Consider the following 26221-nt stretch of genomic DNA (forward strand, 5'->3'; position numbering starts at 1 on the left):
AGTAATGCCGGCAAGGGACCAATCAGAGTGGCCCCTTGCCGACAATCGATCCGATTGGTTAGTCTGTGCAGACTAACCAATCGGATCGCGGCAGTGAAAAAAATGCCGGTTTCAGGCTCTGATCTGCGCTCTGCAGATCAGAGCCTGAAAGCAGGTAGTGTTCCTCATGCCCCCCGATCTGTGCCCCTCCAAGCCCTTGGTGCCCCTCTGTGCCCCCCCGATCTGTGCCCCTCTCCTGCCTCCTGCGCTCATCTCCTGCCTCCTGCCCTGATGCGGTCCACCACATACATAAGTCCTGCCGGCTGCCCCAGCCTCCCTCAATGGCATGCTGGCGGCCGAATCACCCCCGACCCCCCCCCCCTTCCAGCGCTGCCCCCGATCCCCCTGCTGTGTGTGATGGCGGCGGCTCCATTCCTGAGCCGCCGCCATCAGCAGAGAGTGTCAGCTCTATGCTGACACTCTGCTGTAACCTGTAACCCCATAGATGCCGCGGTAGCGGCATCCATGGGGTTAATAGAGGGAGGGGGCTCCCTCTCTCCATCATCGGGGCTGCTGCGCTGCGATTGCAGCGCCCGATGGTTGCCATGTCAACCGGACGCTTTCCAAAAGCGTCCGCTGTTGCCACCTACAGGGCATCTGATTGTATTATACTTTGCAATGCAAGAGCATTGCAAAGTATAGTACAGCCATCAGCCCCACTGGATTTTTAAGATCCAAGAGGGACTTGATAAAAAAAAAAAGTGAAAATAATGAAAGTAAAAATAAATAAATAAATAAAAATGTAAAATTAAAAAAATAAATTGCCTTTTCCTATAAAAAATAAAAACATAAATAAAAATACACATATTAGGTATCACCGCGACCGTAACGACCGTCTCTATAAATATATCACATGATAGACCCCGTCCGATAAACACCATAAAAATAAAATAAAAAAAACTGTGTAAAAAAAGCAATTTTTGTCACCTTACATCACAAAAAGTACAACAGCAAGCGATTAAAAAGGCTTATGACCCCCAAAATAGTACCAATCAAACCGTCACCTCATCCCGCAAAAAATTATACCCTATTTAAGACAATCGCCCAAAAAATAAAAAAGCTATGGCTCTCAGACTATGGAGACACAAAAAAAATCATTTTTTTGGTTTCAGAAATGCTATTATTGTGTAAAACTTAAATAAATAAAAAAAGTATACATATTAGGTATTGCCACGTCCGTAACGATCTGCTCTATAAAACTGTCACATGACCCAACCCCTCAGATAAACGCTGTGAAAATAAATAAATAAAAACTGTTCCAAAACAGCCAATTTTCTGGTCACCTTGCCCCATAAAGTGTAATAATGAATGATCAAAAAATCCTATGTACCCAAAAATGGTAGCAATAAAAACCTCAACTCTTTCTGCAAAAAACGAGCCCCTGCACAAGACTATCGGCAAAAAAATAAAAAACATATGGCGTTCAGAAAATGGACACACAAAAACATAATTTATTTTTCAAAAATGCTTCATTATGTAAAACTGAAACAAACCAACAAAGAAAGTAGACATATTTGATATCATTGCGTCCGTAACAACCTGCTCTATAAAAATAGCACATGATCTACCCTGTCAGATGAATCTTGTAAAAAAAAAAAAAAAAAAAACGGTGCCAAAACAGCCATTTTTCAGTTACCTTGCCTCACAAAAAACTTAATATAGAGCAATTAAAAATCATATGTACCCCAAAATAGTACTAATAAAACTGGCACCTTATCCCCTAGTTTCCAAAATAGGGTCACTTTTTGGGAGTTTCTACTATAAGGGTGCATCAGGGGGGCTTTAAATGGGACAAGGCATCTAAAACCAGTCCAGCAAAATCTGCCTTCCAAAATCCATACGGCGTTCCTTTCCTTCTGCGCCCTGCCGTGCGCACCTACGCCCTGCCGTGCGCACCCCTGCCGTGCGCACCACATGTGGGGTGTTTCTGTAAACCACAGAATCAGGCGAATAAATATTGAGTTTTGCTTGGCTGTTAACCCTCAATGTGTTAAAGAATTTTTTTTTTATAAAATGGAAAATCTGCCAAAAGAGTAAAATTTAGAAATGTCATCTCCATTTTCCTTTAATTCTTGTGGAACACCTAAAGGGTAAACAAAGTTTGTAAAATCAGTTTTCAGTTACTTGAGGGGTGTAGTTTCTACAATGGGGTCATTTATGGGGGGTTTCCACTTTGTAAGCCTCACAAAGTGACTTTAGACCTGAACTGGTCCTTAAAAAGTGGTTTTTGGAAATTTTCTTAAAAATTTTAAGAACTGCTTCTAAACTTCTAAGCCTTCCAACGCCCTAAAAAAATAAAATGACATTTCCAAAATGATGTCAACATAAAGTAGACATATGGGAAATGTTAAGTAATAAATATTTTATTAGGTATGACTTTCTGTTTTAGAAGCAGAGAAATGTAAATTTAGAAAATTGTGAATTTTTCAAAATTTTTGGTAAATTTGGGATTTTTTCATAAATAAAGGTGAAATATATTGACTCAAATTTTTGACTATCATGAAGTACAATATGTCACGAGAAAACAATCTCAGAATGGCTTGGATAAACAAAAGCTATTACAACATAAAGTGACGCATGTCAGATTTGTAAATTTTGACCTGGACACTGGGGCATCAATGACCCTTGGTCGTGAAAGGGTTAACAAGTGGGAGGCACATATGCAAACTGTTGTAATTCCTACACTGTTCACCTGATTTGGATGTAAATACCCTCAAATTAAAGCTGACAGTCTGCAGTTAAAGCACATCTTGTTCGTTTAATTTAAAATCCATTGTGATGGTGTATAGAGCCAAAAATTTTACAATTGTGTCGATGTCTCAATATGCATGGACCTGACTGTACATAATGTGCTAATTTTATCAATTTGGAAGTGTACCTCACCTGATTGTAAATGTGATTTACTCTAATCTAAATCTTAATCAATTAATAGTGATTTATTACTGTGAACAAACTATATAATATATTACAATTCAGAGATAATATATAAAATCAATAGGTGATGAATAAATCTTATACAATTACATAATACATGATATAACATGATACTGTGCAATTATTGATTACATTAAAGTGAGGTTTTAAATAAAGTGCTAAAAGTGCATTGCTGATTTACATTGAAATCCGTTCTTTAATATTATGAACACAATAATATGATCTCCTCCTCTCATATACTACAAAACCCCAACCATGATCCTCAATATATCGATTATTTGATAACACACCAATTACTGTCCTTCTCCTGATGGTTATTTTTGATCTTGCTGGTAGTTGACCTCCAATTTGATACTGATTACACTATCGACTGACCCAATGGAAGAGATCCATAATGGTGAGTTCATTCGCATGTCATGCTGGACAACAACAGTTATGTCTAAAAAAGAAAAAACATATTTAAATACTGACTTTAAACAGCTATATTATCTATCAATTATCAAGAATAAAATGATGGATCCCCATCAACTTAAAAGATGCTATGGTCACAGGAAAGAGCTAAATCCCAAGTTTTCATTCAACCATTTGGGTGCCAATGTCTTGAGTCTGAAAATCCATCTACTCTCTAATTGAGCCAGTTTCTTTCCCCTATTGCCACCCCTAATTCTAGGATGTATCATGTCAATTCCCCTGAATCTCAACAGATCAGGGTTATTGTCATGGAATAATTTAAAATGTTTTGGGATGGTCTTTAGGCAGTTGATATCAGTCTCGTCTTTAGCTTTATCAATGTCTCTGGCATGTTCCCTAACTCTTTTTCTTAGTTCCCTCGTGGTAAGCCCTATATAAATCTTCTCACAGGGACACAGTAATAGTAAATTACTCCTGTGGAGGAACATGAAATATATTCCCGGATTTGGTAACTATTATCTTTACAAGAATCTGTAAAGTTATTTTTTTGATCCATGTTCCTACACGCCTTGCAGGAGACACAGAGGTGGCTCCTGCACCACACAGGTATTGACGAACTTTTAGATGTGGTTCACTTATATGCATTAGTCACTTTATTTCAATCAGACCAACATACTGACATCTGTGCGGTTGAACACAGCAAGGATTCCATATCCTGCAGTTCCACATAGTCAGGCACATAGCATGTCTATTTGATACTAATATATGATTGTTGTAGTTTCATTGCCATAGTAATTGGGCGTTATAGATGCTGTAAATTTGGGATATTCTCACCATATATACTGTTTGTATTAGTGTCATGTACACTTTTTAATGAATTTCAATAAATATTTTTTATTCAAGGAATCATATATACTCTCTTGGTTGTTGTTTAATTGAATTGTTGAGTATTCCGGTCACGTTAGATCCGTCTAACTGCAGACCCTGTTGTGTAATAATTTTTTTTTTCTGTGTTTATAACAGAATCCGGTCTACAAAGGATCTGGGAGCCAGAGAACAGGCATGGCTCGCACAAGCTGATAATATTTTGAGTCGAGAATCCAATGTTGTTTTTAGTGATGCTACGGCCCAGGTTAGAGAATCCCAAAAGAAATATAAATCCTTATGCCATAAAAAAATTAGAGTATGGTGCAATAAGGCGTCCCTAGATAATTATAAAAATAGAAAGATCATTCCCAGAGGACTCAGAATCCCAAAATTTCCCAATTTTGGATTGGTTGATCCTGATTTAAAGAAAAGATGGGAGGAAGCAGCTTTGAAATGTGCTTTTGACTTCATAGAGTTCATAATGGAAGCCAATAATAGAAAATCACTGAGTTTGGAGGTAGAGATGCAGGATCTACAGACCCAAATAAAAGGTGATTTGGCTGAGGAAAATTTCCAAAAATTTAATGAGGACATAAGCAATAGCTTCCTAGCATGGGAAAAAGAAATAACCTCTCAAAAAATTAAGAAATTCCAAAGAGATGTGATGGACTATAATAACAACAAGGTCTATAAATGCCAACAAGCAAACAAAGGGATTGGTTCTAGATCTAGAACGTCATCCCTATCCTCAGTAGGCACGGCTTCTGATGCCGTCTCTAGAAGTGGAGATGAACATGTCTTGAGATCTGGGCGGGCCAAAAATAATTGGTTGGGCAGACCACAAGGCAATAAACGCAAGACAGAAAACCCTAATGAAAATAAAACCAAAAAAGGAAAAGAAGATACACCCAAGGTGATTAACTTATCTGACATACAATTAAGTCCGGATCAAATCAATGTACTAGAAAGAGGTTTGAGTTTTTGCCCTGCCACTAATATGAACTTATTTACACTAATAAAGGATGTGCATTTATTCGCACGAAAATTACTTTTAAAAAGATTACATTACCAGGGGGGCAATAAAGATGGACTCAACACTAAAGAAGAAAGGGAAGCATTACAAATACTGGAAGATCTGGCGGATGAAAATGAACAAGAACAAAAGGTAAGCTTATTACCTATGGCTATGAGGAAAAAATCTGACTTTTCCGCCATTTAGTATCTGTCCGGCCATTGACATTTTTGTCAAATTGGTTAGCGAAGATATTAGAAAATTGGGCAAAGCCAAAGGTGGGCATAATCTAACTATAGCTGAAAACAAGGCCTTGGAGGATTTAAAACAAATAAAAGGAATAGTCATCAAGCAGGCGGATAAGGGAGGCAATGTGGTCATCTGGCCATCCGAGATGTACGAAAGACAGGTTTTCAAATTACTGAAGGATAAGGTGTGTTATAAGTGCTTACCCCATAATCCACTTCCTATCTTTCAAAAGGAATTGAACAGCATTCTGGATTTTGCTGAAGAAGATTTTGTCATCCCGAAAAAAGTTAAAGACATGTTACAGGTAAGTCACCCAAGAATTCCTACCATCTATATTATCCCAAAAATACATACAAATTATAAAGACCCGACAGGGAGGCCTATAGTGGCTGGAAATGAGGGATTATGTGAGAATGTTTGCAGGTTTATTGATTTTCACCTGCAGCAATTGGTGGTGAACTTACCTTCTTTCGTGCAGGATACCACAGCAGTCCTCAATAGACTGAAAAATATAGAAATGGAAGACAATATGTTGTTGGTTACTGCGGATGTAGAATCTCTATATACCAGCATTAGACATGAAGATGGAATGAAGGTTGTGGTAGAGGCAACAATCAGGAACAATCATTCAACAATCTCATTTTGGACCAGTTTGTGCTTGAGCACAATTTTTTTGTGTTCAGGGACAGATATTACCTCCAGATTCAGGGTGTGGCAATGGGGGCCACGTGTGCCCCCTCATATGCCAACCTGTTTTTGAGGGTGTGGGAAAGAAGCATCTTCCAGGACAGCTGCATCGTCGGTGTGGAGCGGGTCCATAATTGGATGCGCTACATCGACGATGTGCTGTTCATATGGGAAGGATCCACAGGAGAACTAGACCAATTTATGGGAGAATTTAACCATAACAAACTTAATATCAAACTCACCTTCCAGGCAGCAAGGGTCATCGACTTCTTGGACCTCAAAATCGAAGTGAGTGAAAGATGTTTGATGACGGATATTCACAGAAAGGACACTGCGGTTAACACTGTGTTGCATGCAAGTTCAGCACATCCAAGAACGACCATTGGTGGAATCCCTACAGGCCAGTTCCTGCAATTGAATAGGATCTATTCGGATAAAAAGACATTTGATTCACAGTCGGCTGACCTGAAAAGTAGGTTTCAAGATAGAGGATACAGTAACCGACAAATATATAAAGGGGTAAAAATAGCCAGAAAAAGAACGAGAGAAAAACTGTTATGCCCCAATATAATTAAGACAAACAAGAAAAATAGCAATAATGAACCAAGATTCATTACAAATTATAACAAACAGTGGGCACAACTTAACGGTATCCTAAAAAAACATTGGGAGATCCTACATACAGAAATTAAAATGAGGGAATGTATTACAGATAGACCACTGATGACAGCTAGAAGGTCAAAAAATCTGAAGGACATGTTGGTACATAGCCACTATGTTCCTTTAGATGATAGAGATTGTAGAGTGGGAAGATTTGGATCATATCCCTGTGGCTCCTGCAAGGCGTGTAGGAACATGGATCAAAAAAATAACTTTACAGATTCTTGTAAAGAGAATAATTACCAAATCCGGGAATATATTTCATGTTCCTCCACAGGAGTAATTTACTATGCAGTGTGACCCTGTGAGAAGATTTATATAGGGCTTACCACTAGTGATGTCGCGAACATAAAATTTTCCGTTCGCGAACGCCGAACGCGAATTTCTGCAAATGTTTGCGAACAGGCGAACCGGGCGAACCGCCATAGACTTCAATAGGCAGGCGAATTTTAAAACCCACAGGGACTCTTTCTAGCCACAGTAGTGATGGAAAAGTTGTTTCAAGGGGACTAACACCTGGACTGTTGCATGCCGGAGGGGGATCCATGGCAAAACTTCCATGGAAAATTATGTAGTTGACGCAGAGTAGGATTTTAATCCATAAAGGGCATAAATCACCTAACAATCCAATTTTTTTTTTAACAACGTGGTTTAAAACATCCAGTGTGTGTATACGATCAGGTATGATGTTGTATCGATCAGGTAGTGTATGGGTTACGCCCGCTTCACAGACATTGACAGACCAAACTCCCCTTTTAATGCACCGCAAACAACCGCAAACAGTCCATTTGCCCAACCGCAAACTCCCCATTTGTTCAAGGTTGGATACCAAGCTAGCCATGTCCCGTTGATGTCATTGAAGGTTTCTTCCTCCACCCAGCCACGTACAACACCAAGGGTCCCCGAAAGGTGAATTGAATTGATTTTTCAAACGGTAAGATGGTTAAAAAAACGCTGGCTCCCCCCCCTTTGTTTGAATCCAAGGTCATTGCGTCTGTGCCGTGCAATTTACTGCCCCACCCGATATGAGTGGTATTTTCTGTAGTTCTCTCTTCTCATCAGTTTAATCCCTGTTACGTCCCCAATCTGGGGTCCATTTATTAAATAGATTTTTCGAACGGGGAGATGGTTAAAAAAAACGCTGGCTCCCTCCCCTTTGTTTGATTCCACGCCATGGTCACTGCGTCTGCGCCGTGCAATTTACTGTCACACCCGATATGAGTGTTATTTTCTGTAGTACTCTCTTCTCATCAGTTTAATCCCTGTTACGTCCCCAATCTGGTGTCAATTTATTAAATAGATTTTTCGAACGGGGAGATGGTTAAAAAAAATGCTGGCTCCCTCCCCTTTGTTTGAATCCACGCCACAGTCACTGCGTCTGCGCCGTGCAATTTACTGCCCCACCGGATATGAGTGGTATTTTCTGTAGTTCTCTCTTCTCATCAGTTTAATCCCTGTTACGTCCCCAATCTGGGGTCAATTTATTAAATAGATTTTTCGAACGGGGAGATGGTTAAAAAAATGCTGGCTCCCTCCCCTTTGTTTGAATCCACGCCACGGTCACTGCGTCTGCGCCGTGCAATTTACTGCCCCACCGGATATGAGTGGTATTTTCTGTAGTTCTCTCTTCTCATCAGTTTAATCCCTGTTACATCCCCAATCTGGGGTCAATTTATTAAATCGATTTTTCGAACGGGGAGATGGTTAAAAAAATGCTGGCTCCCTCCCCTTTGTTTCAATCCACGCCACGGTCACTGCGTCTGCGCCGTGCAATTTACTGCCCCACCGGATATGAGTGGTATTTTCTGTAGTTCTCTCTTCTCATCAGTTTAATCCCTGTTACGTCCCCAATCTGGGGTCAATTTATTAAATCGATTTTTCGAACGGGGAGATGGTTAAAAAAATGCTGGCTCCCTCCCCTTTGTTTGAATCCACGCCACGGTCACTGCGTCTGCGCTGTGCAATTTACTGTCACACCCGATATGAGTGCTATTTTCTGTAGTACTATTCTCATCAGTTTAATCCCTGTTACGTCCTATATCAGGGTGGGATTGCCTTTTGTGAAAATAAATTTAGGCCGGGTACCTTCGACTGCCTTCACAGTGACAGACCAAACACCAAAATGAATTGATTTTAAGAACCGGGAGATGGAAAAAGCAGCTTGGTCGGTCCTCTTACTCCCAAGTTGGGGCACTGCGCGTGCACGGAGCAATGTGCTGTGACACCCTATATGAGTGGTGTCTTAACTAGTACTATTCCTATCAGTTTAATCCCTGTTACGTCCCCTATCCGGAGACGTGTGTCGAATTGATTAACCATTGTCGAATTAACGAACCATTACGACATCCTGGAATAATTTAGTTCTGAGCTTTGTACTTGCTTTGGATTGGAATTGATGGGGATTTTTTAAATTGTCTGCATTATTTCTAATAAACTATTAAGAGACTTTATTATGATTTTTTTATTTTATGTATTAAAAACCCACCCATACAACTTAAAAAAAATATATTAAAAAATGCAAGGTTTTTCTATGAAAAATTATCCAGCCTTATCATCTGGGGTGTGGCAACATTGCCAACACACTCATATAGGTGATGATCGCTTTATTGTGATACACAAGCCCCTTCACCACAACAAGGTAACGATCATGAAGGGGAATTGACACTTGTATGTGCCTTTTTTGTTTTGTTTTGTTTTTGCAGCCACAGTGCAGCACCAGAGGCCAGAAAAATTAGGCATGTACACATGCCTGAAAAATAATGTTATTGTTGCAGCCGCTGTTGTAGCAGCGGCCGGAAAAATTGATGTATTCAAGGCAGAAAGGTGACTAAAACATTGCGGCTTGAACCCTAGTTGGTGGCAGAGAATTCACGAAAGTCATCCGGTATGCAGACATTAAATACAGCAGCGTGGGGACCATTTTGAGGCCAAGGCATGTCATCAGGCCCTTTGTTAGTCAAACGTATCCCCCACTGTCAGTCCCTTCGGGATCCATGCCTCATTCATCTTAATGAAGGTGAGGTAATCAACACTTTTTTGACCGAGGCGACTTCTTTTGTCAGTGACAATGCCTCCTGCTGCACTGAAGGTCCTTTTTGACAGGACACTTGAAGCGGGGCAGGCCAGAAATTCTATCGCAAACTGGGATAGCTCAGGCCACAGGTCAAGCCTGCACACCCAGTAGTCAAGTGGTCCATCGCTCCTCAGAGTGTCGATATCTGCAGTTAAGGCAAGGTAGTCTGCTACCTGTCGGTCGAGTCGTTCTCTAAGGCTGGATCCCGAAGGGCTGTGGCGATGTGTAGGACTGAAAAAGCAACGCATGTCCTCCATCAACAACACATCTGTAAAGCGTCCTGTCCTTGCCGCCGTGGTCGTGGTTTGTGTTGTCGGAGGCAGACACAAAAAAAAAAGCCACACTGCTGAGCTTTGCAATGACGGCATTCTGGTGGTGGCAGCAGCATGTGTTGATTGGCGTGCTGTCTGGCTGACCCCGGGTGCCGATACATGCTGTCTGACTGTGCCACTAGCTCCTTGCGACGACCTCCCCCTGCTTCCAACTCGTCTCCTCCTTCTCTCTGTCTCCACTTCTGAACTTTCCCCCTCTTCTTCTTCTCTTCGAGCAGGCACCCACGTGGCATCCACGGATACATCGTCATCATCAACCACTTCACTTGTATCTGATACCTCAGCAAAGGAAGAAGCAGCGGGTACAACATCATCATCATCATCATCACACTGTACGTCCATGTGTGTAATGCTGCCTGACTGAGACATATCCTTGTTATCTCCATCCTCTGGCAATAATGGTTGCGCATCACTAATTTCATCCAAATGATGTGTAAATAACTCCTCTGAGGGATCAAGTGAAGCGGCTGTGGTGGCTGTGGTGGTAGTGGTGGTGGTGGCGGCGAGCGGGAGAGTGGTAACTTGAGAGCAGGTGACCAAAGCTGAGCTGGAGGAGGATGTTGCGTCAAGGTTCTTAGCGGAAGATGTTGAAGATTGGGTGTCCTGTGTAAGCCAGTCAACTATTTTCTCTGAATTTTTTGGGTTCAGGGTACGTGGCCTCTGAACACTGGGCATTATTCCAGGGCCAGTGGAAATCACAGCACCACGAACATGACGGCCCCTGCGGCGTGGCCTGCCTCTGCCTGTCATTTTTTATTAGATAAGTGTTACTATGCGTGCAAGGTACTGTGCCACCCTATATAAGCGGTGGGCAGTGGGCACAGTGCAGTCTGTGTGGGCCTGACACACACTGGCTTGCAACTGTGATTATATCACAGAAAAATATTAAATAACATTTTTATTTATCTGCGAGGTATTTGTGAGTTAATGACACCCTGTAACAGTATAAGTGGAAGTCTAGCCACTAGCCAGCGGACACAATACAGTCTGTGTGGGCCTGACACACACGGGCTTGCAAATGTGATTATATCACAGAAAAATATTAAATAGAATTTTTATTTATCTGCGAGGTATTTGTGAGTGAATGACACCATGTAACAGTATAAGTGGAAGTCTAGTCACTAGCCAGTGGACACAGTACAGTCTGTGTGGGCCTGACACACACGGGCTTGCAAATGGGATTAGATCACAGAAAAATATTAAATAGAATTTTTTTTTATCTGCGAGGTATTTGTGAGTAAATGACACCCTGTAACGGTATAAGTGGAGGTCTAGCCACTAGCCAGTGGCCACAATACAGTCTGTGTGGGCCTGACACACACGGGCTTGCAAATGGGATTAGATCACAGAAAAATATTAAATAGAATTTTTTTTTATCTGCGAGGTATTTGTGAGTAAATGACACCCTGTAACGGTATAAGTGGAGGCCTAGCCACTAGCCAGTGGCCACAATACAGTCTGTGTGGGCCTGACACACACGGGCTTGCAAATGGGATTAGATCACAGAAAAAAATTAAATATAATTTTTTTTATCTGCGAGGTATTTTCTGTCACACCCTGTATGAATGGTGTGCACACAGTACTGTCTGTGACTGAGCCTGCAGCCTCTCACACACGGGCAGGCAACTGCAATATATGCACCCATTCATCTTGTATTTTCTTAATACATTTATCACACCATTGTACGCATTGGTACTATTTTTTCTTCCTCACACATCATTTCTTTCATTCAGCATCTCTTTCATTCTTTTTCATTTCTATACATTTACTCAGCATCTTTTTCACTCACTTTTTCCCATTCATTCATTGAGGGACCTGTCATCCCTCACCATTATCCTCCCCTTTCACCCATGCACATCACATTGTCACCACTCACCTTATTATCACTTTATGCGGATATACATTTTGTGTTCACTTCGTGTTCATCTCAGTATTATTATCTGCATGTACACATTTTTACTGCACTTGCATTTATTAGATATATTTATTTATTCATTCATATTTATACTGCTGCTTTATATATTTGTCTTTACCATGTTTCAATCATGTTATACTCATTATCATGATCTTAATCACTGCTTTCAAATTTCATTATGTCCTCTCAAATGTATCTATGGATGTGTAATACATATATGTTCATATACATGGTTGTTTTTATGATCTCTTCTACTTTGTATATGCATAATATGCCTTCTGTAAGTTGTGCTGCATTAATGTATATAGATGTGATCCTTTACACTGCAGCACTCGTCCCCTGTTTGGTTACGGCTCTTTGGTGACCTCCCGACTCTCCTCCCTTAGTGTGATGTGTGCGCGCGTCATCCAGAGCCGCCTCCGGCGCCTCACGTCCGTGCGTCCTGACGTCGGAACCGCCCGACCATGTGACTTCATCACAAGGTGTGGGCGTGCCGGCGGGACGCCGGCCGTGGGGTGGCTGGACTCGGTGTTGGTCTGTTTTTCGCGCGCCCTTACTCATACACACCTGGGGAAAAGTGAGTACCGGTTCTCCTATTGGCTGTGGGAGCCTTTTTATGTCTAATTTACAGTGATGGCGCTACCCCTGACGAAGGTACGCCGAAATGCGCGTTGGGGTAGCGCCACCCTGGTCGTTCTGGCACACGGTTCTTCCTTTGGTGAGTCCCTGTCTCCTGCTGTCTCCCTCTGGTTCTCATTATCATTGTCATCTATTTTCTACATCTCATTGGTCTGCAGCATAATTCTACAGCGCACTGTTTGTCTGCACACCAATGATTATATACAGAGGTGTCTATGCGTTTGACAGGTGTCTCACCTGGTACTTTATTTCAGCAGCACTATGTACATGGATTTGAGCATTGACTCCACATTGTTTCCCATGTGCCATATACCTTTATTGTACCATGTTTTTTAGATCCGTGTGCTTTTGCTCCCAGGGTGGTGTCTCTTTTTCTGTTCTCCGCTCCTAATCATGTCTATGGCATCATTTATTCATGTGTTTTACTCATGTCATTTTTTAATCATGCTTCAATAAATTATATATCTTTTTGGTATCATGAGCTCCGTTTCCTTTGTTTCTGCTATTTAACTCGGGAGCTTTTTGCCGAGTCTTATCTTTGCGTGTCCCTATCTGGGGTATATTGGGTGGACACCATCCCTCTGCCCCTCCCCCCCCCCTTTTTTGGGACACCTTGGGTTTATTTTTTGTTTCGTTCTCTCACACACGGGCAGGCAACTGCAATATATGTATATATAAAATAAAATAAAAAAAGCAGACTGATGTACCAGCCCTGAAAAGGGCTTTTTGGGGTGCTGTCAGGATGCTGTCCTTACAGCAGATGAGTCTGTCGACACAGAACACTGCCCTAGCTAACGCTTTCCCTATTGAATCAGCAGCAGCAGCACTGTCCCTCCTCTCACACACGGGCAGGCAACTGCAATATATGTATATATAAAAAATAAATAAAAAAAAAGCAGACTGATGTACCAGCCCTGAAAAGGGCTTTTTGGGGTGCTGTCAGGACGCTGTCCTTACAGCAGATGAGTCTGTGGACACAGAACAATGCCCTAGCTAACGCTTTCCCTATTGAATCAGCAGCAGCACTGTCCCTCCTCTCACTGAGAATGCAGATTCCAAATGAATCTAAAATGGATGCTGTCCGGGAGGTGGGAGGGTCTGGGAGGGAGGAACTGCTGCTGATTGGCTGGAATGTGTCTGCTGACTGTGAGGTACAGGGTCAAGGTTTACTCAATGATGATGTATAGGGGGTGGACCGAACATCGCATATGTTCGCCCGCCGCGGCGAACGCGAACAAGCTATGTTCGCCGGGAACTATTCGCCGGCGAACTATTCGGGCCATCTCTATCCCTAAGGTGAAATATGGCAGGGGCCGGAAGGGGTTAAGGTTAAATCTAACTAAAACACAAACACAAAAATTGGAGTAGATCCATAGGGCCCAGCTACTGGTAGAAGTATTTTCAAATTTGTATTTATTCAACCTGCACAGGATAATTTTGAGCTACAACAATTGAAACTAAAATATATTTTTAAGTATTAGATAATGCCTCTAGAGCTAAAACTAATCTAATTAGTTTTTTGTTTTTTATACAAAATAACAATTAAGAGATGTAAAAAAATAAACATTGCAGTTGACAGTTTTAGTTCATGCTGAAATAAATGTGAACTTCATGGAATGAAAGAACACAACGTGTCTGTGAAATAGGATTGTCAACAAGACTGATTTATGATCCAGAAAATACAGCTGCCTCATTATTTCCATCACATAAATACTTGTGCTATAAAATATCATTCTTGATGTAACAAGAAGACATGATTATAAGGATGAGAAAACAAGACAATTTCTGACAAAATACTTAGTTTGCCGTTCCTGAGAAATTTATGTTTTTCTTAATATACAGTGAGAGCCTGGCCTGAGCCCTCAGAGTACCATATCATCAACTCCCTGCATCTTTGGCCACTCCACCCTTCCCCTTGATTGACATCTCGCCTGGCCCTGTATTACTGTGCCTGTGTCGTTGTTACAGTAATGGCACAAGCGCAAATACCTACTGCGCATGCACCAACTATGTGCACCCAAAAGCGGAGGCATTGGCTTCGGATGGAAGAGTCAAGCAGAATGCTGGGAGGGGGGATCTGCTTGACTTCTCCATTTGAGGCTACAGCCTCCACTTCTGGGTGTTCATTGATGTCATCAGCACATAAAAAGCACTTCTGATTTTTAATCTGACATTTCTCATTTCATAAAAAAGGTGTGTGCTCTTATTAGCAGATAAACCACCTACTTGTACCCAAGAATTTCACAAACTTTCCCAATTTATCTATATGGAGGACGGGTCTAAATTGATACTCAGTGGAAATCTCTACATTTGTCAGTAGGCTCTGTGGTAGCCAGGGTCATCAAGATTATTTACTTTGAAATAAATCCATGCAAAAAATCCACACCTTTCATTCAGACACAGTGGGTGCTTTTCTGAAGACTTGGCAGCCCTAGTTAGATGATATTAACATCCCATGGCTAAAAGTATCTTTAGCGCATTCATTTAGTATATTCTCACAATTATAGATTCATCTTTCTTCTTGAATAGGTACAGTTAGGCCTATTAGGACTCATATCCTTTTTATGATGTCTTGTTTTCACTAACTTCTTCCCTTTTCCTTCCCTTTTTTTTTATTTCTTTCTGTACTGATCTCATAAAATATAAATGTTTTGAACTGTTACAGTTCTCTTGTAGCAGCACAAAGTGATAAAACTTCTATATAGATAGGGATCCTATTGTTATTTCACTAGTAAATTGTCTCAGTAACAAAGTCAAGGCAGATTATTTCCTGTGTTAAAACAAAGGTGGACATTTAGGAGCCAAGACAGGAAGTAGAATACACGGAGTGACTTTGAAAAATGATATCCAGAAAACCATCCACCTGTTTCTTGTAAAAAAATAAATAATATAAAGCCTTCTGCACACGAACGTGTGCTCCCCGTGGCCGTACTGCGGCCCGCATTTTGCAATGCACGAACACCGACTGTGGGGCAGCCGCAGCGGATCGTGGACCCATTCACTTTAATGCGGTCCGCAATACGGCAACGGGACACCTATGGTCGTGTGCAGGAGGCCTAACAGGATAACAGGCCGAACTGGATGGACAAATGTATTTTTTTGGCCTTATATACTATGTTACTATGTTATATATTCACATAAAGACTGATAACATGTGATACAAAAAAATTATGGTAGTAGTATCCATTTAAAAAACCGGAAGCACAAGTGAGATACTACAACATGGATCATTGTGATTGTTTCCTCACCTGCACCTGAGTTAGCACTACAGTCTACAGGTCCCATAAGCACCTGTTATGATGGGTGGTAGATAGGGATCGACCGATTATCGGAGTTATATTCATGGTTTTTAAAGTTATTGGTATCGGCATCTAACCTTGCCGACAACACTGATAATGCGTCCAGCGCGCTATCACAGAACATGAGCGCGCTGCTGTCAGCGCGCTCATGTTCCCTCAGCAGCACAGGGAAGAAGGAGTCACTCTCTCCCTCCCCCTGTGCCGCGCTGCCAATGAGGAGAGACGGTAGAAGGAGGGGTGGGCGCACTTCTGCACCAATGAAAATTAACGTCTAATAAAAATACAGGAGGTGGTGCCCAGCCTATATGACAGGAAGCTGCGATCAGCCGCAGTTAACCCCTTAGGTGCTGCACCTGAGGGGTTAACTGCTGCCGCTGATCGCAGCTCCCTGTCAGAGGCAGGGTGCCGGCTATGTGATTCATGCGCCGACACACCTGTATTAAACGTTAATTATCATTGGTGGCGCAGTGCGCACTCCCCAGTATTAAAAACATTGGTGGCACAGTGCGTCCTCCCCCCCACCCCCCAGTATTAAAAACATTGGTGGTGCAGTGCGCCCTAACCCCCACCCGCCAGTATTAAAATCATTGGTGGTGCAGTGCGCCCTAACCCCCACCCCCCAGTATTAAAATCATTGGTGGCACAGTGCGCCCCCCCAACCTCCCCCCTAGTATTAGAATCATTGGTGGCAGTGGCCACAGGGTCCCCTCCTCTTCATTGGTGGCAGCTTCTGATCGGAGCCCCAGCAGTGTAATCCTGGGGCTCCAATCGGTTACCATGGTAGCCAGGATGCTACTGAAGCCCCGGCTGCCATGGTAATCTCCCTGCTGCTGTGTGCACAAAGCACAGGGCAGCAGGGAGTTTGTGAAGTTCTATTCACCCTAATAGAGCTCTATTAGGGTAATTAGGACAAGGAATTAAAAGATCCTAGGTTCTAGCCCCTAAGGGGGGGAAATAGTTATTAAATAAAAAGTAAAAAAATAAATAAAAAATAAAAAGTTTTATTTTAACCGCCTCACGTCCGCCCATAGACTATAAACGTCCTATGGGTGGACGTCTATTTCTGACAGCACGTTTTAAAACGTCCTGTCAGAAATAGCAGCTGCACGCTAATCGTGCAGCTGCTGATCGGGTTGCCCGCTGTCAGTGACAGCAGGGCAACCCTAAGACAAGGCAGGGACAGTTCCCAGGTGTCCCTGCCTTCACGATCGCTGCAGACACAGCGCTCACCGAGCGCTGTGTCTGCAGAGCAGGAAGCGCTGTGCGCTTCCTGTTCCGGCCCGGCGGTCATGTGACCGCCGTGACCGGAGAGTGCAGGGGCTGTGTGAGGTCTCTCAGAGACCTCGATCAGCCCTGCACTGAGGCTGTACAGCGCAGGATTGCTGCTGTACAGCCTCTATAGGGGTGCATTTGTCCTGTAACTGGGGCTACTATCTCAGCCCTAGTTACAGGAGAAATCAACTGTGAAAAAAAAAAGAAAAAGTGAAGCAAATGTCCCCCAGAGGTCTTGTATGACCTTATGGGGGACGAAAAGTGTAAAAAAAAATAAAAAAAATAAAGGGTTGAAAAAATAAAATAAAATAAAGTTTCACATGTAAAAAAAAAAAAAGTTCCCAAGTTAGGAATAAAAAAAAAAAAATTAAAATAGAAAAAATAAAGTAAAATAGACATATTTAGTATTGCCGCGTCCGTAAAAACCAGCTCTATAAAAATATCACATGACATAACCCCTCGGATGAACACCGTAAAAAATAAATAAAAAAAACTGTGTCAAAACAAGCAATTTTTGTCACCTTGCATCACAAAAGGTGCAACACCAAGTGATCAAAAACGCGTATGTCCCACAAAATGGTACCAATAAAACCGTCACCTCATCCCGCAAAAAATGAGCCCCTACATAAGAAAATCTCTCAAAAAATAAAAAAACTATAGCTCTTAGAACATGGAGACACTAAAACATAATTTTTTTGGTTTCAAAAATGCTATTATTGTGTTAAAGTGAAACAAATAAAAAAAAGTATACATATTAGGTATTGCCGCGTCCGTAAAAACCAGCTCTATAAAAATATCACATGACCTAACCCCTCGGGTGAACACCGTAAAAAAAAAAAAAAAAAAAACTGTGTCAAAACAAGCAATTTTTGTCACCTTGCATCACAAAAGGTGCAACACCAAGTGATCAAAAACGCGTATGTCCCACAAAATGGTACCAATAAAACCGTCACCTCATCCCGCAAAAAATGAGCCCCTACATAAGAAAATCTCTCAAAAAATAAAAAAACTATAGCTCTCAGAACATGGACACATTAAAACATAATTTTTTGGTTTCAAAAATGCTATTATTGTGTAAAACTTTAATAAATGAGAAAAAGTATACATATTAGGTATCGCCACGTCCGTAACAATCTGCTCTATAAAAATGTCACTTGACTGAACCCCTAAGGTGAACGCTGTAAAAATAAATAAATAGAAACTGTGCTAAAACAACCAATTTTTTGGTCACCTTGCCCCATAAAGTGTTATATTGAATGATCAAAAAATCATATGTACCCAAAAATAGTACTAATAAAACTGGCACCTTATCCCCTAGTTTCCAAAATGGGGTCACTTCTTGGGAGTTTCTACTGTAAGGGTGCATCAGGGGGCTTCAAATGGGACATGGCATCTAAAAACCATGTGGAGTTCCTTTCCTTCTGCGCCCTGCCGTGTGCCCATACAGCAGTTTACGACCACATGTGGGGTGTTTCTGTAAACCGCAGAATCTGGGTAATAAATATTGAGTTTTGTTTGGCTGTTAACCATCGATGTGTTAGAGAAAAAAATTGATTAAAATGGAAAATCTGCCAAAAAAGTGAAATTTAAAAATTTGATCTCCATTTTCCTTTAATTCTTGTGTAACGCCTAAAGGGTTAACAAAGTTTGTAAAATCGGTTTTGAATACCTTGAGGGGTGTAGTTTCTACAATGGGGTCATTTATGGGGGTATCCACTATGTAGGCCCCACAAAGTGACTTCAGACCTGAACTGGTCCTTATAAAGTGGGTTTTGGCAATTTTCTTAAAAATTTGAAGAATTGCTTCTAAACTTCTAAGCCTTCTAACGTCCTAAAAAAATAAAATGACATTTCCAAAATGATGCCAACATAAAGTAGACATATGGGGAATGTTAAATAATAAATATTTTATGAGGTATCACTTTCTGTTTTAAAAGCAGAGAAATTGAAATTTAGAAAATTGCGATTTTTTTAAATTTTGGGGTAAATTTGGGATTTTTTCATAAATAAAGGTGAAATATTTTGACTCAAATTTATGACTATCATGAAGTACAATGTGTCACGAGAAAACAATCTCTGAATGACTTGGATAAATAAAGGCGTTCCAAAGTTATTACCACATAAAGTGAGATATGTCCGTTTTGCAAAATTTGGCCTGGTCAGGAAGGGGGCAAAGGGCCCAGATGGGAAGTGGTTAAAAAAAAACGAAAAGTATAAATCACCCCCTTTCCCAATTTTACATATAAAATACAGTATATAAACAATAAATAAATAAAATAAACAAACATATCACATATTGCCACGTCCGAAAAGTCCAAACTATTAAAAGCACACAGAGCTATGGGGACTGGGTACTGCGGATGTGCTAGAGGCCATCTAGCAACCCATGTCCTCAACTCTATACCCAAAATCCTGGTGAGAGGTTCCCTTTAAAGAGAACCCGTCGCCACGAAATTCAGCGCAATCTGTAGGCATATATTATGTTATAGAGCGGGAGGAGCTGAGCAGACTGATCAATAGATTTCCAGGAAAAGATTCACAAAAAAATGTAAAGCTCTGCTCTTTCCGACTTTGGTTGTACACTGGGCCATCTTATTGGGGCTGACAGCTATCAATCACTAATAACTCCTCCCACAAGTTTCAGTCAATCTTTTCACAAAAAGCTATGGGGGGAGAATTTATTAAAGACCAGTATTTTATGCGGTCTTTGCCATCCTCTGAACTGGTGGATGCACTCGATTTATGACGAGGCGCACACCTCGCGATAAATTAAACGCGTCAACCGGCAGTCCGTGTGCCTAAAGAGAAATGAACGCCAGCTCATAGACAGAAAACTGGCGAAAACGTGGTGAGGCCGATGGCCCCACCCACGCTCCTCCCTGACGGCGGAATACGATTGGCTGCTGTGGACATCTGCCTGTTTTCCTTTACACCGGATTGATAAATCTCCCCCAATCAGTATGGGAGTTTTTGTTTATTGACAGATGGACTGGTTTTGCGTCAAGGGAGTCAACACTCTTAGTCTAGAGTTTCATCATATCATTGGAAAAATAGAGTAAGGAAAACTTATAGGACACATACAACACATAGTTAATGGGATGATATAAGGCAATTATACAGTACTAATCAGATACAGTGCTAAGGAATTAGATCAAACTTAGAAAAAAAGTTTCTTGTCTTATAGCAATCCAACATCTCAAGCCATTTGGAAGAAGAAATGTGACTTTTCATTTGACTCCACAGATGCTAATCAATTGCTAATTATCCTTTAACCACATCGACCTGCTCCAAGTGTTTGTGCCATATAGATTAGTGAATAACATTATAGACAACACGATATTGCACGCATGGAGGAATTTCTTCATGTATTATTCAGTTTACCTAAATATATAAAATAACAAAAGAAGAAGGTTTAATAAAAACCAGCACAAAGTTTACAACATCGACCTGACATAGGCATCTCAAGGCTTCATAGTGCTGCAGTGTCAAGTTTTCTGTTATTTCATCCGTAAAATGAGCTCTGGTAAGTGTAGGTGCAGCTTGTTATCACTTGTGAAGGTTAGGTCTGTGGTTTAGCTGTCAAAACATATATTGCTCATTACACCCTTGCATCATATGCTCTCCAACGCATTTCCCTGTTTACCGTTCCAGTTTACAGAGTAAAAGAAAGTTAAAAAGTGAAAGAAAATGTAGATATGGACCCATGGTCCTTCTATGTGAAGCTTCGCTGTTGGACTGTTTCAGCTTTTATAAATAATATGACGTCTCATTATCAATGGCTAAAAATTCTCAAACAAGTAGATGTTACAGGCATTACTATATGATGCCTTGTGTATGCGCACATTCAAAGCTTAGTATATAACGAATTACCTATATCAACAAAAGTATTGAAATGCTCCCTATCTACAAGAACTGATTAATCTCTTTCAAAGTCTGGGTTACATCATGTGAATTGTATAACTTTTAAAAATATTTGAGGACAATGTGCAAAACAGCAACACAATTCCACCAATATGTTACATTGCAGTTCATTTTGCAGGTCAGTATGATTATGGAGGTACCAAATGGGTTTATGGGTTTTCGATGTTTTACAGTTTTTAACAAATTTAAATGCTTTAAAAAAAGATTGCTTTGTGTCACCATATTCTGACAGCCATCATCTCTGCTGATGGAGCTGTGTGAGGGTTCATTTTCCGAGGGGTGAGCTACAGCTTGTATACCACTTTGAAATACATGGGAGCTTTTGAATATGTTTTATTCCATTTTTGGAGGAAGTCGAGATGATCAAAAAACAACAATTCTAACACCGTTTTTTTGTTTTTTTTTTACGTTCACCTTGCTGGTTAACTAGTGGGGAATTTTAATATATTGGGTTGTTGCAGATGCATTTATCTTTTTGATCACTTGTACTATATATTGTAATACTCTGTATGGCAGTACATAGTCATTTTGACAGGCAATCTGTTTCATCCTGCCAGAGGCTGGCTGCCATTACAAGTACTTGGAAACCCGTGATTACATCTGCAGGGTCCCTTTCGGAGGAAAGAAAAGTTACCTCTCTCTGTCTAACTGCTCAGATGCTGTGGTCACTATTGACCATGGATCTGAAGTTACCTCCAATTCTGGCAGTGAGAGCTAAGTGCCTGATGTATAATGCATCCAGCACCTCAAGTAATAGCATAGGCCCAGCTCATGAGCCTGCGTCATGACCCTTATGTACTATAATGGCACATAGTGTTAAGTACCCTTACTCTGTACTGTACATCACTGTCACAACTCCCGCTAATTGCTCTTCTGTTATCAATTCCGTTATCAATTTCCATTCTAGACCTGCACCCTGTATGTACTTGTACCCTTTACCTACCTGGAAATTTGCATTCTGAAAACCTTCTGGGCTTATATTTTAAGGGAAGGGATCCTGGGATATAGACCTGCCATCTTGTGCATGCATTGTGTACCTGGGTGTTTATCGTGTACCCCAGTATGGAGGACATCCCCTATTCCTGTGGGTTATGCATGTGTTCATTGATGAGAATGTATTCTGCTATTCTTTACTGATCCTCACCCTTTTCTGCAGCATTGCGTGGGTTAAACCCTCCTTTGGTTCTGTGTCCAGTTGCTGGCTAGTGTGTTAATTAGCTTCTGGTGTATGGCAGCCTGACTGGTCTTAGGCCATTCCTAGCAAAGCCCCATCAGTTTCTAGTCAAGTTTGTTCTTGATGCCAGCTTGCCTGCCTGAATATTTTATTTTATTTTTCGAATATTTTGTAAGATTCATACTCGAACGATCAACAGTCCAGCTAAAAACATAATTCTAATCAAAATAATCTTTTTCTCCTTATGGCAGTTTACCCTGGTTAACTCACTCAATATCCAGCACTCAGGTCCAAACGGAATTAGTACCCTCAATTTTTGAGTGATAAAATTCTGAATTGAATCCCAGTAAGCTTTAAGATCCCGACATATAAATAATGTTATATTATTTATACTGTTTATCACATCCACACATTTGCTATCCTGTGGATGTCCATTGTGGTACTTGTGGTCCTCTGCAGGCATCCTCCATTGTATGCATTTTTGCTGGGGATTGCCATTAGCAGCGGACCACAAGTGCAGGATCTGCCCCCCCCCCCCCCCCCCCCCCCCGGTATAGATGCACCACTGCATATGGGGTTGAGCACTTCCTGCTTTTTAATACCACGCCAATTTGTAGTTTGTAAGATCCCGACATAACCAAAACATGTGCAAAACCGCCTGCCTGATTATTAATGTTAAAGTCTGTTCCTGATGGCAGCCTAGCTGGTCTTTTGCCACTCCTAGCCAAGCCTCTACGGTTCCTCTTCAAGTTTTTTCCTGATATCAACCACCCTGACCTCTACATCTATTCCTGATACCAGCCACCCTGACCTCTGCCTCTATTCCTGATACCAGCCACCCTGACCTCTGCATCTATGCCTGATACCAGCCACCCTGACCTCTGCATCTATTCCTGATGCCAGCCACCCTGACCTCAGCATCTATTCCTGATGCCAGCCACCCTGACCTCTACATCTATTCCTGATACCAGCCACCCTGACCTCTGCATCTATTCCTGATACCAGCCACCCTGACCTCTGCCTCTATTCCTGATACCAGCCACCATGACCTCTGCCTCTATACCTGATACCAGCCACCCTGACCTCTGCATCTATGCCTGATACCAGCCACCCTGACCTCTGCATCTATTCCTGATGCCAGCCACCCTGACCTCAGCATCTATTCCTGATACCAGCCACCCTGACCTCTGCATCTATGCCTGATACCAGCCACCCTGACTTCTGCCTCTATTCCTGATGCCAGCCACCCTGACCTCTACATCTATTCCTGATAGCATCCACACTGACCTCTGCATCTATTCATGATCAAGTCAGTTCAACTAATGAAGTGTCAATGTGTGTGATGTCGTGTGCATGAGCTTAGTCTGTTCATTTATCAAGCCTATGTGGTCTGTCTGGCTGCCTTTTGCATTTATCCTGGCCAAAATTAGTTCATGATGGCAGTCTGTCTGACCTTTTGCTACTCCTAACCAAACCATGTCTCTTTGAGTTGAAATCTGCTTCTGATTCCAGCCTGCCTGGCCTTCTGTTATTCTCAAGCCAAGCCAAGCTACAGCTCTGCATTATACCGCACCACTACTACGTTTTAGCTACTACAGTTGTGATTTGGCTCTGCTTCATCACTGCAAACTGCGGACTGCGATGTATCAGCGGGGAGGGAGGAGGGGCTGGAGTTTGGGAACTTGAGGAGGGGATCGGTGCAGTCACTGTACTCTTACAACGGGCCCCCGCCGCTCACAGCAGTATTTCTAGTAATCACTACTCTGGTAACAGTAATCCTTAACCTCTTAATAAATTTTACTAAAGTTGTTCTCTCCCCTGTATCAGCACTTGCTAACAAGCATCCAGAGCAGGCAGAGCGGCTGGCAGTGTTACGTCACTCACTAACATCGCGCGCCTGCTCCTCCTACTTTATGAATGAAGCAGGCGGAGCAGGCGCGCGACATCAGTGAGTGATGTAACGCTGCCAGCCGCTCTGCCTGCTCTGGATGCTTGTTAGTAAGTGCTAACTGGTACCTCGGTACTGAAGCCAACTTCGTAAGTTTTGTGAGACTTCGGACTTAACCAATTTCGCCTCCGTGCAGCGCATACATTTTAATGCTGTACAGAGACAGGTCTCCATACAGCATTACAACGAAGTTGGGGAATGAATCGACTTTGGATCTTGAATCCAAAGCGTTATCCTCTCACCCCTAGTTATATCATCGAATATGATGTAATTAAAAATCTGCCACAGGAAATCTCATCTAATAGGGGCAGCCTTCTCAAATTAATCACCTTAAAGTGCATCTGTCAGAAAATTTGTACCTGGCTGACTGTTGCATGTGTGCTTGGCAGCTGAAAGCATCTGTGTTGGTCCCATGTTCATATGTGCCCGCATTGCTGAGAAAAATGATGTTTTAATAAATCTAAATGAGCCTCTAGGAGCAACGGGGGCGTTGTCGTTACACCTAGAGGCTCTGCTCTCTCTGCAACTGATGAGCCCTCTCCACTTTGATTGACAGGGCAAGATGTGATGACATTTACACTTTCTGACCCTGTCAATTAAAGCTGCAGGGTCACCGTGCTAACCAATGAGCCACCATGCTGCCCAAAGTATATTGTTTTTTGACATACAGATGTAGCAGGGTTAACACACAAACTCAAAACTCAAATTTCTTAACTCATCGCATTATGTTAAAAAAAAAGCCATTGAAAAGCAATTGAAGGTGTTTGCTTAACGCATTTAGTTTAGATAACACGTCTCAAAAAGCATGTGTGTTAACTCTACTACATCTGTAGTATCATGGGGCATGTAGTTACCAAAGCTACAACACTATTATAATGAGGCTAGGTTAGGGAGTAGTGAGAATGATTTATATGATATGAATAATATATCTGCTGGTTCTAAAGAAATAAATACTTAAATCACATAAAAGTATAAAATAAATCTATACAATGTATAATCATTTCATGCTTGCCAAAACAATGCTACAATAAAATTGCTGTATATGAAGCAATGAACGTTCTAACTGGAACAGATTGTATAGGGGTTAATTAAAAGGTCAAGTTAACCCTGAACTAACCCCATTCTTCTCCATAAAATGCCATCCACTTTTAATACCATCATCTCCTGGTTACTCTGTATTATGGAAATTAATACAATCTGGTGTCCTTCAAGAGGACACAGTTCTACTGTTATGATCTTATTGTCAGGATTGCTGCTCCAAAGTAGTGTTGGGCGCGAATATTCAAATTGCAAATTTTAATCACGAATATCGCCACTTCAAGAATTTGCAAAGATTTAGAATATAGTGCTATATATTTGTATTTGCGAATATTCTAGATTTTTTTCCATCTGAACCCATGATCCCTCACTGCTTCTTGCTTGTGGGCCAATGAGAAGGCTGCAATGTCTTTGTCTGAGCTTAGCAACATCCCTAGCAACCAATAGGAAAGTTGCCTACCCCTTACTATATAAGAACCTCCCCAGCAGCCACTTTCTGTAGTTTTTTGCAGTTATGAGAGAGACATCAGGGTCATTGCTGTGCTCTGTGCTTTGCTGTGTCATTACATTAGATAGATAGTTAGCTCATATATAATACAGATAGTTAGTGGGAGATGGTCAGTGTAGGTTAGATAGTGATATAGTGTAGCTGATAGGTTCTGTTATCCATTAGTGATGAGCGGCAGGGGCTATATTCGAATTTGCGATATTTCACTAATATTTGTGCCAAAATTCGTCATATATTCGTGAA

This window comes from Bufo bufo, chromosome 4, assembly GCF_905171765.1.
Source record: "Bufo bufo chromosome 4, aBufBuf1.1, whole genome shotgun sequence".
Lineage (NCBI taxonomy): Eukaryota > Metazoa > Chordata > Amphibia > Anura > Bufonidae > Bufo > Bufo bufo.